Below are 14,471 nucleotides of genomic sequence, written 5' to 3' on the forward strand. Positions count from 1 at the left end.
TTGCGACCATGAACCAGTTGGATAGGTGTTACCCCGGTGGTCTCTTGCACGGCTGTGCTGTAGGCAAATGTGACGTACGGCAACACCTCGTCCCATGTCTTGTGCTTCACGTCGACGTACATGGAAATCATGTCGGCGATGGTCTTGTTCAGTCTCTCCGTCAGCCCGTTGGTCTGCGGGTGGTACGCCGTTGTGCGCCGATGGCTGGTGTGACTGAGACGAAGGATTTCTTGCGTCAGCTGGGCCATGAACGATGATCCCCGGTCTGAGATCAGAACTTCGCGAGCGCCGTGCCGGAGGACGATGGACTTGATAAAAAAACTTCGCGACTTCTACAGCAGTCCCTGCAGGAAGGGCTTTCGTTTCAGCGTACCGTGTGAGATAATCTGTGGCGACGATAATCCATCTGTTTCCTTGTGTTGATGGTGGGAAAGGACCAAGTAGATCCATTCCGACCTGCTGGAACGGTGCGGTCGGGGGAGCAATCGGCTGCAGGAGACCTGCCGGCTTTATCGGCGGTTTCTTGCGTCGCTGGCACTCGTGGCACGACCGTGTGTAGAAGTGCACGGTCTTCGGCAGCTTGGGCCAGTAATACCTTTCACGAATTCGGGCCAGCGTACGGCTGTAACCAAGGTATCTGGACGTCGGGTCGTCGTGGCAGGCTTGAAAGATCTCCGCTCTGAGGTCGGTAGGGATTACCAGCAGCCATGGTGTGCTGTTGTCTCCGAAGTTCTCCTTGTAAAGTACACCTTGTCGGAGGACGAAAGTCGGCAGGGCTGTGAGAAGACACGGGGGACAGTACCCCCTAGCCCTTCGAGGTGCTCGATTAGCGCGCGCAACTCAGGATCGCCTCTTTGACGTCGTGCCATGTCGTCGGTGTTCACGGCACCTAGGAAGCAATCGTCATCATCGTCGTCGCTGCTGCCGGAAGGTGTTTCGACGGGGGCCCTGGACACGCAGTCGGCGTCGCTATGCTTGCGGCCCTACTTGTAGACCACAGTCATGTTGAACTCTTGTAGTCGGAGACTCCATCGAGCGAGGCGTCCTGACGGGTCCTTGAGGTTCGCAAGCCAGCAGAGCGAGTGGTGGCCCGTGACTACACGGAACGGGCTCCCGTACAAGTACGGACGAAACTTCGTGATTGCCCAGACGACCGCGAGGCATTCTTTCTCAGTAGTGGAGTAATTTTTCTCAGCGTTGGACAGTGTCCGACTTGCGTAGTCGGACACTGTCCAGTACCGCGCCAAGTCCAGCGTTACTTGCGTCTGTGTGAATTTCGGTTTCCGCATCTTGATCGAAGTGTCCTAGAACAGGAGGAGTCTGCAGTCGTCGCTTCAGCTCGTCGAATGCCTGCTGCTGCTCCTCGGCCCATTCGAACTTCTCGGCGTCCTTTGTGAGGTTTGTGAGCGGTGCGGAAATCCTTGCGAAATCCCGAACGAAGCGCCGATAGTAGGCACATAGTCCAAGAAACCTTCGCACGGCCTTCTTGTCTGTCGGCGCTGGAAATGCTGCGACGGCGCGAGTCTTCTCTGGGTCGGGGCGAACGCCTTCGTTATTGACCACGTGACCAAGGAACTTCAGCTCGTCGTAGGCGAACCGACACTTTGACGGCTTCAGGGTGAGTCCGGCGGTCCATAAGGCTTGGAGAACAGCTCGTAGTCGTCGCAGGTACTCGTCGAAGTCGCTGAAAAACACTACGACGTCGTCGAGGTAGACGAGACAGCTCTGTCACTTCAGTCCTGTTAGTACGGTGTCCATGACACGCTGGAAAGTTGCTGGCGCCGTGCACAGTCCGAAGTGCATCACCTTGAACTCGTACAGCCCATCCGGCGTGACGAAAGCTGTCTTCTCTCGGTCCCGTTCGTCGACTTCGATCTGCCAGTAGTCGCTCTTCAGGTCCATCGATGAAAAGTATTGGGAGTGGCGCAGCCGGTCTAACGTGTCGTCGATGCGGGGGAGGGGATAGACGTCTTTCTTCGTCACCGCGTTCAGCTGCCGGTAGTCCACGCAGAACCTAAGCGTTCCGTCCTTCTTTTTAACCAGTACGACTGGAGAGGCCCAGGGACTGCTTGAAGGTTGGATTATGTCGTCGTTCAGCCTCTCTTGAACTAGCTCCTGGATCACCTCCCTTTCTTTAGCAGAGACTCTGTACGGTGACCGATGCACAGGCCGCGCGTCGTCCTCGGTAACGATGCGGTGCTTCGCAACGGTGGTTTGGCGCACCTTTGACGACGTGGCAAAGCAGTCGCGGTATTCGGTGAGGAGGTCACTGAGCTGTCGTCGTTTCAGGCCCAGAAGCTTAGGGTCAATGTCAAGCTGCGCTGGCGACGTACTGTCTTGCTGAGGTGGTGAGGATTCGTCAGTAATGGCGGCGATAGCGGCGGAGTTTCGAAGTTCTTCGACCTGACCCACGCTGCACCTTTTGTGAGGTGTTGTGCTTCATTTCGGAAGTTCGTCACGAGGACCACAGTGCGGCCATCCTGAAGTTCAGCAACTCCTCTTCCAAGAAGCAACTGGAGGCTTCCTTCGAGCAGAACTTCGCCGCAGAAAGCTTCGGTGATCCGGACGGGTACGAAAACACTCGACCGCGGCGGTAAGTTCACGTGGCTTGCGAGGACTCAGACCGCAGACGACGTCGCTATGGGTTCCTCCGGTGGTGAAACAGGTTTTCGTAGTGTCAACCGGTTTGCTCCGAGGTCGATGACGGCGCCATACTCGCAGAAGAAGTCCATTCCGAGGATAACGTCCCTCGAACAGTCCTGCAGAACGACGAACTTCACAGGGCACGTCTCACCGTGGATCTCGACGCGAGCAGTGCATCGCCCGACTGGTGTGATGAGGTGCCCACCGGCGGTTCGTATTTGAGGGCCTTCCCACGGCGTTGTCACCTTTCGCAGGAGGCGAGAAAGCCTCCCACTCAAGACAGAGTAGGTTTTAGTTACTCTCTCCGTGCCCGCTGGCTTGCCCGAACCCCAAGAGACGTGGAAACCGCAAAGAAGTTAGACGCTTAAATATGAATGTAGGGCTTCTTCAAGCCTTTTATGTCTTTGAGAAAGAACTTGGCTATTTGTCTGTTTGAGCTAAACAAAGACGCGGAAGGAGGGAAATCCTTCTGACTTTTATTTCATGCGTTGTTTTGTTTGAAATGCCCCAATAACTCACAAATGCTTTTTTTTTCTTTTTCAAGGAGCACAAAAAAGTTTAAATCCTGCTCTGCGCATAGAAAAATTGGCTTATCTATTTTTAACCTCTGATGAAGGCAAGAGTTTCTTTTATAATTCTCATAAAACACGTCTACCACCTAGCAGCACTTTTATGATCGAATTACAACACCATGGCACGCGAAACTTATTTTCGAAATTTTTAAAAGTGATTTGGTTACATTGAATTCACGCAGTAAATGGCAAGCACAAAAAAAAGACGAAGGAAAAAAGCCGTTTCGATAGTACGTTTCGATAGGTCCACCGAAAGCCTGTGCCCCGTGCTTTTCGGTAGATTTGTTTATATTCTTGTTTTTAAGTGTGTTTTTTTTTTTTCGCATTGACCTAATCACTGTTGTAGACGTTCCCCAAAAGAGGAAACGGAAGCTCGTTCCTCGTTCCTCTTGATTTTTGGAACTCGTTTCCGTTACAAGTTCCAAATGCGAGAAAGGAACTAGTCCCCGTTAGAGTTAAAAAAAATGGAACGTATCATTACATGATATACGTTACATATTCAACTTACATTTAAAATAGAATTCCTGTAGTTTCAGAGACCATCGGCCAAGTCGTTCCGAGGGACCCTTGGAAGTAGCTAACTAGCAATGTGCGTGGTGATCGGTTACTATCCGGAGGAAGAGCCGTAGATGTATGGGCGAAACTTTGAGATTGCCCAAATGACGGCCAAGCACTTCTTTCCTGTGGTAGAGAAGTTTCTGTTAGACTTGGTAAGAGTAGATGGCATATGCGATGACACGCTGTGTGTCGCTGATGACCTGAGCGAGGACAGCCACACTGCAATGGCCACAGGCGTCTCTTCTTATCTCAGTGTCCGCACCTTCAATGACATGACCGAGCATAGGAGCGGATGTTATATCCTTGAGTGTGGCAAAATAATCTTGCTGGGCCCCAGACCAATTGAAGGAAACCCCAGTGCAGAGCAGCTGGTTAAGTGGTTCGGTAATATCTGAAAAAGCACGTATAAACTTGCAAAAATATGTGCAAAGACCCGAAAATATCTGCACATCTTTTACTTTCTTCGGGACTAGAAATTCGGATACTGCCTTTAATTTGTGTGGATCCGGGCGTACTCCCTCAGAATTAACGAGATGGCCCGAAACACGAATTTCGCGGGCTCCAAAAGTTCACTTCTTGGAGTTCAGTCACAACCCACCAGCACGGAAACAGTTAAGGACCTGGCGGAGTCTCTGTAAGTGGTCGGTGAATGTGATTGAAAAGACGACATCATCAAGGTAACACAAGCATATGTTCCACTTTAGTCCTCTCAGCAAGGAGTCCATCATGCGCTCGAAGGTTGAGGGCGCATTATAAAGGCCCAAAGGCATTACGTTGAATTGATAAACACCCTGAGATGTGATGAAAGCAGTCTTTGGTTTATCGGCATCGGCAAGCGCGATTTGCCAATAGCCACTGCGCAGGTACTTCAAGCGTGTCATCAACTCTGGGTAGCGAATGTACATCTTTTCGGGTGACTTTGTTAAGTTCGCGATAATCGACACAAAAGCGCTAGGAGCCGTCTTTCTTTTTCCCTAGTACGACCGGAGAGGACCACGGGATGCATGATGGCTCAATAGCATTTTTCTTAAGCATGTCATCGATCTGTTGTGGAATGATGCGACGTTCAGCGCCGGCAACACTGTATGGCCTATTTCGAACGGGTGGTGGGTCACCAGTGTCAATATAATGCTGCAGAATTGGTGTACGCAACAGTGTATTAGTGCCGAATTCAAACGTGTCACAATACCTCGTAAGGAGTTGAGCTAAACCTCTCTGCTCTTGTGTCGCCAGGTTCGAGTCTATCATGCTTGCGACTTATTGGGAGAAATCGGTGAAGATCGTGGTAGCAGGACTTAATATGGCGTTAGACAGCGTCGTGAAAGTGTCTTCTGTATTGGCGTTGAAGCTAGCAATACGGCTATGGCGAAGAAGTATTTGGGGCTGGGACGAGGCATTAGTGATTCATACATGAAGTTTGCCTTTTGTCGCTGATGCAAGACAGCAGGGAATTGCAACACCTTTTTGGACAAAAGTAGTGGCAAGTGGCTCGATCACACCGAATGATATTTCAAGAATCTTGCTTGGGATAAAGACAGCTGCAACGGCTCTCTTCGGTGGTAGGACCAAATCCTCTTCAAGTTGGAGAACAGCGAGAGTCGAATTTGGGGAGGGGGGGGGGGGGGGGGTGAGGGGGGGGGGGGCCATAGTCAGAATCCGCCAGGTGAAGTTTACGGCTGGCACAATTAATAAAGGTGTCAGCGGACGACAGAAAGTCCCAGCCTAGAGTGACGTCGGCGATACAGCTGCTGAGCACTGTAAATATTACGGTGTGATGACTTTGGGTACAGTTACCAAGCGGTTGAACAAGGTCACCGCTTCCCATACGCATGCGCAAGTGTCTGACGGTTGGAGTTGTGAGCACCTGATGCAAGTGAGAGCGAACACGCTCTAACAAGCATGACTTAGCAGCTCCCGTGTCGACTAACGCGTTAATGTTGTGTCTTCCAATTTCTACTGTAATCGTCGACGGTGTTACGGCAGGAGGATTAACGGCGTATCGAGTAAGTGCAGCCTGACCTCCAATGTCGATGCAGGCTGCTCTCTTCAGTTTGACGGTGGCGAAGTTGATGGGGCGGCATCGTTGAGAGATGACACAAATCGGCGACGAACTGGATACGGGGCAAGTATCGGCCACGGCGGTTCTGAGATGTGAAGACAGGACTCTGGGAGTGACGGGTGAAAGGACGGTAGTTTTCTTTATAGGTCGCTGAACGGCGTGTTGGGAAGCGAGTGAGCGTAGGGCCGTCGGTGGTTGGGCTTTCCGGGAATACGGTGCTGCCCTCAGGCAGACATGTACAAATTACTCAAAAAAGGTAGTTAAGTTAAGTTACTGAGTATCGACGCCAAAAGTAATTGGAGTAGAGTAGAAATTACGCATTTGTAATAGTAATTGAGTAAAGTATTAACTACTCTAAAAAGTAGCGAGTTACTTTGAAGTTACTTTCGAAGTTACTTTTTATATTTTTGTGGAAGCAAAATGAACAGCAGTTTTGATCAATGAAAAACCCTGCGAGCCTAAAATAAATGCAGTCTATTTATAACTTGCGTTTTCGCCAAAATAGTTTATTCGCTCGCAGAAGCAATTGACTTTCAAAGTTCTTGATAGGAGAATTTTCCCCTTTTCCTTCTAAAGACGTCCCCAGCCAAGGTAAATAGACGTTCCACCGTGGCACTGAATGGAACGGCAGCGTTGAATTTCAGAAACAGGCGGTGCAGGGTCGGGTAAGCGAGTGTCGGCATCTTAGGTGTCAATGACGAAAAATGTGAGGTTTGCCTCGGGTAGAGGGTCTTTTATAACAAACTTCCCTCCTTTTTTTCTTTTTTCTTCGTCAAGTTGAGATTTTTATGACTGGCCCCTCTTTATTCCGACGTCGTTCTGAGAGTACGATGAGAGAGTGCACCAGACCGTCAAATGTTCAAGTCTCGCGCCACGACGATGAGATCATCCGGACGACTGCGCGTTCCGATGTAGTGCTAGTGCTACGCTACTGAAAAAAAAAATGTTTTGGTTTAACAGAAGATGAACCGAAGTACACTTCGCCGCTGGCGCCGGTCCAACAAAAGGATCTCCCAAGGGTAACTCGCAATCCTCGCCGGTGACTACAATATTCTGACGCGCCTGACACGCCTGACAAGTAGCATCCTGGCATGGATGGTCGGAAGGACGCGAAGGATTACGTGAACAAGCATCGTCGCTCGTATGCAGTCGCAGCTGGAAGCGGGAACGTGCTCCCATGAACGGATTATCCGTGCCAGGGTTTGTGCGCGGGGGAGTCCGGCCTTTGCAAAGGCGTATGCGCTGACGACATGGCGACTATGGGAACAGGCGCCCAGCTGCGAGGTCATTCCATTGGCGCCTCCCGCGGAACCTACCGCTTGAGTCAGAACTCACTAAAGCCAGACAACAACTCTCGGGGTGTCCCCGTCTTCCACGGTTGCAGCTGGAAACGCGGCGCCAGCGTGCATTACCGGATTAGGTCAATACCCGACCAAGGCTTGTTAAGAATCTCTTCCAGCGTTCGTGCGTGCCGGAGTTATGTTTTGGCTGCTCGTCGCTACCTTGACCCAAGGACGCCTTCCCGAACAAGGGGGCCCCTTGTTAGAGAATGCCACTTCATCTGCCGGCGTCTTATTCATTTCTGCGCTCAAAATTTCGTGATGGGCAAAATGAGCACTATATAATTTCGAAAGTAGTTAGTAATTTGAGTAGAAGTTACCTGAAAAAGTAGTTAAATTAAACTACTAATTACCCAAATCAAGTTGTAATTGAAAGTTACCAAGTTACTCGAAAAAGTAGTTAAACTACAGTAGTATGAGTAGAGTAGTTGAACTACGTCCAAGTCTGCCCTCAGGATAGTCAATGCGGTGAGTACGGCCGAATGAAAAACAGTGGTAGCCAGAGTCATGCAGCCGCCGACGGCAGTAGCGCAGAATGTGGCCAGGTGTATGGCTATAGTAACGTATAGGTTGCTGGTCCTCAGTCCTCCAGGTGTCTGTTCTGCGACGCAGTTGATTTCGTTGAGCTGGCGGGTGCGTAGTGGGGAACGTCTGGTAGGCGCAGAGCGAGGCGACTGCGGGTGCCGCTGGCATCTCGTTCTAGATCGTAGTTCGGAGACTGGAGTTCGCCGTGGTACTGCAGACCGTCGTGAGCTGTCTGTAGCTGCACTTCGAATTTTTGCAGCTCTTCGCGAATGATGTTGCGTGTCAGGATTGTCAAATGGTTGTCCATTGGAATGCCGTGGGCCACTTGGGGGACGCGGTCAAAAGGGCATTTTAAAATTCGTGCGCCGTCGAGTTCTTCCTATTTCCGGCACTTTGCAACAAGGATGGTGACGGCTGCAGGTGACTTCGGGGCGACGATCAAAAAAAGTTAATATGACAGTCCTTTCAGCAAATGGCGGACCTTGTCGTCCTCGGTCATCTTGGGGCCTACTCGCCGGCAGAGGCGTAGAACATCTTCCATGTAAGGGGTAGAGGACTCAGCTTTAATTTGGTAGCGCCGGAGCAATTGGTCCCTAGCCTGTTGTTTCCGATGTTCAAGTTTGCCGAACGCTTCGGCAACTGAGCCTTGAACCCATCCCAGGAGCTTATGGTGTCCTCGCGGTTGTCGACCCAACGGAGCGCCATGGCTTTCAGAAAAAAACAAGACATTGGCCAGTTTGAAAGAATCGTCCCAGTTCTTGTGATGACTCACCCGTTCATAGGTATTAAGCCGGTCATCGACGTCCTCATCTGTAGTTCCACAGAAAGTTGGAGGGTCCCGCTGTCGGTGTTTCACAGTAAGGGTAGGGGTGACCCGTTGCGTGATGGGTTGATCGGTGGCGTTCCCATTTTCTTCGGGCATGCTTCGTCACGCAGTTCGGCCACTGTGGAGAACCAGGATGTTAGCGAGAGGTGGGAAAATTGTTTGCACCTCCACCAACCTGTAAGACTTGAAAAGGATTGATTTAATGGGCTTATAGTCGGCTCAACGATGGTGACCTCAGACTCTCGAGAGAACTGACTTCTTCCTCTACTTCCTTGACCCTATTATTTATTTATTTATTTATTTATATATATATATATATATATATACTGTAAATGACCTAATTTTCGCGAATTTCGCGAATCGCCTACAATTTGCGAAAAATAGGTCCCGCGAACAAATCCGGGAAAAATTAAACACATTGATATCTATATTGAGACCCCACCGCGTCGCGAAAATTAGAACCCGCGAATTATTCCAATTCATCAGGTTTTACCTAAATCGCGAAATTTTGAGCCCCAGAAACATAAGTCGTTTACAGTAATCTTTTTTTCTGCTCTTCATCTGGGCAGAGTGTCGGGTACTCCTAGGACAATCACTTAACTGTGGTCATTTTTATAGCGACGCGCAGAGTCTTGGGAAGGCTGATCGGTTTTAATGTAAATACAATAAAACCGTACAGAATGATAAAATGACATCAGAAGGGCTATTTGTCTCTTTTTCTTTTTTTATTCACGCTTGATTTTGATATACAATGAATGCCTGGATTGTGAATCGGATTCTGTTTCATATTTTGCGGACGCGGTTCGGATACAGATACAAAGTATGCAGATGCGGATCAGCGGATCAGATGTGGATACAATGCACATTGCAAGTGGGCGCATTTAGGCTTTCTGCGCATGGGAAAGCAGGTTATACTAAGCTCCGCCTTCTCGGGGGGGGGGGGGGGGGGGGGGGGGGGGTCGCTGATGTAAACACGTTGCCAATGGCGGATGTGCTGTAGCAGCTGTGGCTGTAGCCATGAGTCCTTCGCGTGGTTGCTGTTGTATCGCGTCGGCAACTTTGCCAACTCATGTATGTTCTGTTTTGTTGCTGAAACGCTGACGTCATGATGCCAATAAAAGATTGCGCTGTTTGAGTCGAGCAGGCAGAAAAACCCCGGAATACGACTACTGCGTGTTTGCTACCGGCTGGCTCGGGTCGCTTGCTCGGACGCCTTCCTTTGGCCGATACTACAGTTGCCACGGTTAAAAAAAAAAAAAAAAAAAAAAAAAAAAAAAAAGAACGTTCCGCTTTTGTCTTGTGTGATTTAGAGGTCGGCTCCGATCAGGCGCTGTCCAACGGACAGTGTTACCAGGGGAAATGAAAACGTGCTGAGTCTTCGTATGTGGGGGGCGCCTTCACGACGGTGTATCAAAGTTTAAATTTCTGGGAGGATTGACAGATTCAAAGCTCTTTTTCGATTCGGTGGATGGTGGTGCAAGTCCGTTCTTAGTTGGAGGAGTGATTTGTCTGGTTAATTCCGATAACGAACGTGACTCTAGCCTATTAAATAGGTGCGTGGTTCTCTGCACCTTGCACCCTTCTTAGAGGTACAAGTGGCTCCTAGCCGCACGAAACAGAGCAATAGCAGGTCTGTGATGTACTTAGATGTCCGGGGCCGCACGAACGCTACACTGAAGGAAGCAGCGTGTTTTTATCTCTGCCCGTTAAGACAATAAGCTTAGAAAAAAAGTGACTTGAGCTAATACAGAGGGCTAATTGAAGTCCATCGGATTACCCCCGAGCAAGTGTTCGTCTGTTTAAATAACAAGGCATAGACAAATAATACATAACATTGAAAGAATAAAACACAGAGGACGTTTATTTTGGGCAAAGACATTGGACCTTGAGCGAGACCCCAACAAGATAGGTTGATAAGGGGGAAGGCTAACAGGAAGATGGAAAGGGTGATATGGGGGACGGAATAAACGTCGTTGCTAAATGAAAGAAAGTGGTTGTCCTGCGCTTGTCCTGTGTTTTATTCTTTCAATTTTATGTATTCATGTTCAACCCGCTCGGCCTTCACCACACAAATAAGTTCCTATAAAATTTCGCCAAAAAAAGAAACAACAATAATTACTTCTTCGTGTCAACGAGTCTACGACATAACTTCCGCGATACGGTCGACGCCGCACACGAAAGGAGGGAACTTGCAGACGCTAACCATCCTCGTTCTCGATTGTTAGCAAACAGACCTCGGCGCGTCGGCCACCTGGCCCGTGAGTCCTTTGGCTTCGCCCTCCTTGGTACACGTCTGCGACAAGAACACACTGCTCGAGTTATTTCTGCCCTTTCTGAAAGGTGAAGTCGAGCTCGCTCGTAAAGGTAAGACAGCTGTTGAATAGCAGACGACGTTGCAAAGGAGCAGACGACGCTCAGATAGAGGGTCTCGACGACCCACTATCTTTCCACTCGAGCCAATCAGAGCTCGGCGTTCTGGCGTCACCGCAACCCCTGCGAAAGAAGCAGACGAACTTGCCCTCTGCATACTGTCGAGACCGGTTAAAACGAAGTAGCTAAGCGATGACGATTTCCCATTCCCGTTTGCAGTTTTTCAATGCAATTGTGTCTGTTTTTATCGAAGGAAATTGAACGGCTCCCGCGGATATAGCAACAAGAAATGTTGTCATAATTAAAAAAAAAAAAAAAGAAAAAAAGAAGGAAAGTTTACTAAGTCTCGGACTGCCGCACTTTGCTGTCGCGGTCAAGAAGCCACACTGAAGAGGCTGTAGAAGATGCTGGAAAGGCCGCCGGCGGCAGTCTCTGCAACGTCGTCTGCTCCCCGCTCCTTATCTGGGAAGCGGCTTTACCGCATCGCACGCGGAGAAGCCGCCGTGGCATGCCGATAGGTGGCCGAGGAGGAGAAAGAAGAAGACGCCGTTTCGAACGGCAAGAGTTTTCATGTTCTCCACAGAAAGCTCAAAATCGGCCTCTGGCCGAGTTATTCCTTTCGCGTCTAAGTCTGCTTCTGTCAACAGTATGGTCACTTACCGTATTCGGATGCCCATTTACCTTCAGGTAACGTCGTACTTAATTCGCTCTTCTTTCATGCGGACATGGCTGCTCGACCATATCGTGCCCCGGACTTCAGGGATGCCATTTTCCCCCTTGTCAGCCCAGATGACATAATTAGTCTCGGGCAATACCAGATGTTCCACGTCTGGAAGACAACGTGCGCGATTGCCATTACAAAGGTCAAATTGATCGCATGTAAAGAGCTCACCGTCAAAGGCCGGAAATGCCTTGCGATCGACCCCGAACCCAAGAATGTGAAGCTAAAGCCACTGTGGTTACCGAGTCACATCGAAGACCGCAGAATATTTGAAGCACTAGAGCCGTTCGGAAAAAGTGCTCTTAATGGGACGTGAGAAGTCGAGGGTTCCAGGAATGGAGAATTTGCAGACCATGAACAAAGAAATGACTCTGGCGCTGGCGGAAGGTGTGTCATCTTCCCATATTTCATACCTGCTGATGGTCTTCGGATGCCAGAGCCTCGCGCTTGTACCCGGTCGACCCCCACCCTCTCTATGCTGCAACAGGGTCGGGCTCATCCGCCGGTACTGTCGGATACCGCGATGCTCTCAGCGCCGACGCTTCGGGCATACCGTAGGAGACTGCGTGCTTACTTATGCAGACAGACTGCGTCAAGGAACGTTCCAAGGCGAAGAACCTTCGACGGAAAACCCCATGGACGTCAGTGAGGTCATCGAACCTACGGGCGAGAAAACCTCACCCCTGCACGGCCACCATGTGAGGCTGTGGCACGACTCCAAGAGCCGGCCACACAAGGAGCGAACACAACAGTCCCTGTGGTGATGTTGCGCTCGGGATCTTCTACGACGAGGGAAGCATCAGAGGACTTTCTACCTCTTACTCTCAACTCGACGCACGATAAGAACCTTGAAGAGACAACGTCTTTCAAAGAAGACGGTCAGGGAACCACAAATGGGACTAGCATGATCCACGAAGACCCACGCAAAGACGAAATGCCAGGTGACACCTTAGCCCCACAGTCAAAACTTTTAGACCACAAACAGGCAGCCAAAGGACACAAACCGTAGGAGAAACATAAAACAGGCTCTGCACCTGTCGGAGGAAATTCCCCAGCCCATAGTCCACAAACATAAAGTGTCATGCGTAGCGCCCTTCTGCTTCGTGTGACCACCTTAAATGTTCGAGGGTTTAAAATCAAGAACATCATCAACTCCTTCAGCTCTTGCGTAACCAACAGATAGACATCGTCGCAGTACAAGAAACCAAGATTTCAACAGAGCAAGAAACCGAAATTGTATTGGAACTGTTCATAAGTGATTTTGAAATTTGCGTAAGTCACGCGTGCGGTACTTCAGCGGGATGTTTTTTTTTTTTTTTTTGTTTCTGAAGAATCTCAGAGCTTTTTCGTCAATTTCCTTGACCATTGATGTGGAGGGGCGTTTTCTTTTGTGTGATCTAACGTATAATGATAAGGATTGGAGGCTCATGTGTGTTTATGCCCTAATGCAGTGTCGGCTAGGAATATTTTCTTTTCATTTGTATCTCATTATTTGACTACAGATAGAAATATTGTACTTCTTGGCGACTTCAACTGTGTTTGCAGTAATAGAGATCGTTTGAAACCAACGTCTAGAAATGATTCGAGCGCAACCAAACTAGAATCTTTAATCATTGAGCAAAACCTAATAGACATTGGTGATGTCAAATATGGAGATCAACACACACTTTCAAAACTCGTCACATGCTCACCTCGACAGGATTTATGTGAGCGGTGAATTGTTCGCTCAAATCAGTGACTATAATGCGATAAACCAATATTCTTCTCTGATCACTGCCTGGTATCAATTTGCATCGGTGAAAATAAGCGGTCATCCTTTCGCCCCAAATGGGGCTTGTGGAAACTCAATGTAACTCCTTTCTGAAAAGGGGTTCACTGAACGTATTTCTTGTCTGTTGTCAGATGTTTTGAGACTCCCTACACTTACCGTATTTGCAAAGTGGGATATGTTTAAACAGAACGTCAAGAATTGGGCCATTGAATACTTGAGTCTCCTGGCGTTTGAGCGGAAGAATGACCGAAGAAAATTATTCAACCTCCAACCTGGCAACCTTATACGAACCTAAATCTTTTAGCCCAGCTGGGACATGCGTTGCGGAAATTAACATAACCAAAGCACACTTACACCGATATTATGCGAAAAACTACAGAGAAGCAGTTGTTCGTTCACCAACAGAACGGTTTACGCCCAATGAACCCCTAACACGACGATCGTTAAATGATGAGAGACGATACGCCCTGTCAAAAATCCTGTGCTACTTGCAGCTGTCCTGTGCTGCTTGATGCCTTCGTAGGATATGAAGAAAAAATACTTCCACCCACTTTTTATCAAGGTCATACGGTTTTAATACCTAAAAGTACAGATGAAGCAGTGCTGAAAAAGGCTGGGGCTACAGACCAATATTCTTGTGTAATGTAGACTACAAGATTTCTGCAAAAATACTCGCAGAATGACTTCAAATCCTAACTCATACTCTAATTAGAGAACACCAGACGTGCGGAATTAAAAATAGGACAATTTAAACCAACGAACACATCGCCAGATCCGTTCTAGAGTGAGTGGCGGATAGCAATAATCAAGTTGCATTGGTACAAGTTGATCTTTCAAAAGCCTTTGATCAGGTCAGTTACTCTTTTTTGTTTCTAATTATTTCCCATGTCTACCAAAATCATTGTTCATAACACTCATCAGCGGCGTAGACTTTCCATTTTTTCCGGAAAAGGGGGTGGGGGGGGGGGGGGGGGGGGGGGGCAGGCTGAGGAGTTCTCCCGGGGGAGGGGGGGATGCTGCGCGTTACCTTTTCGCCAGAACTGGAGATCGGAGCTAACGAAAGCACGCTGGGATTCCATTTCCCAT

Source organism: Ixodes scapularis, unplaced genomic scaffold, assembly GCF_016920785.2.
Source record: "Ixodes scapularis isolate PalLabHiFi unplaced genomic scaffold, ASM1692078v2 PGA_scaffold4__175_contigs__length_147842914, whole genome shotgun sequence".
Classification (NCBI taxonomy): domain Eukaryota; kingdom Metazoa; phylum Arthropoda; class Arachnida; order Ixodida; family Ixodidae; genus Ixodes; species Ixodes scapularis.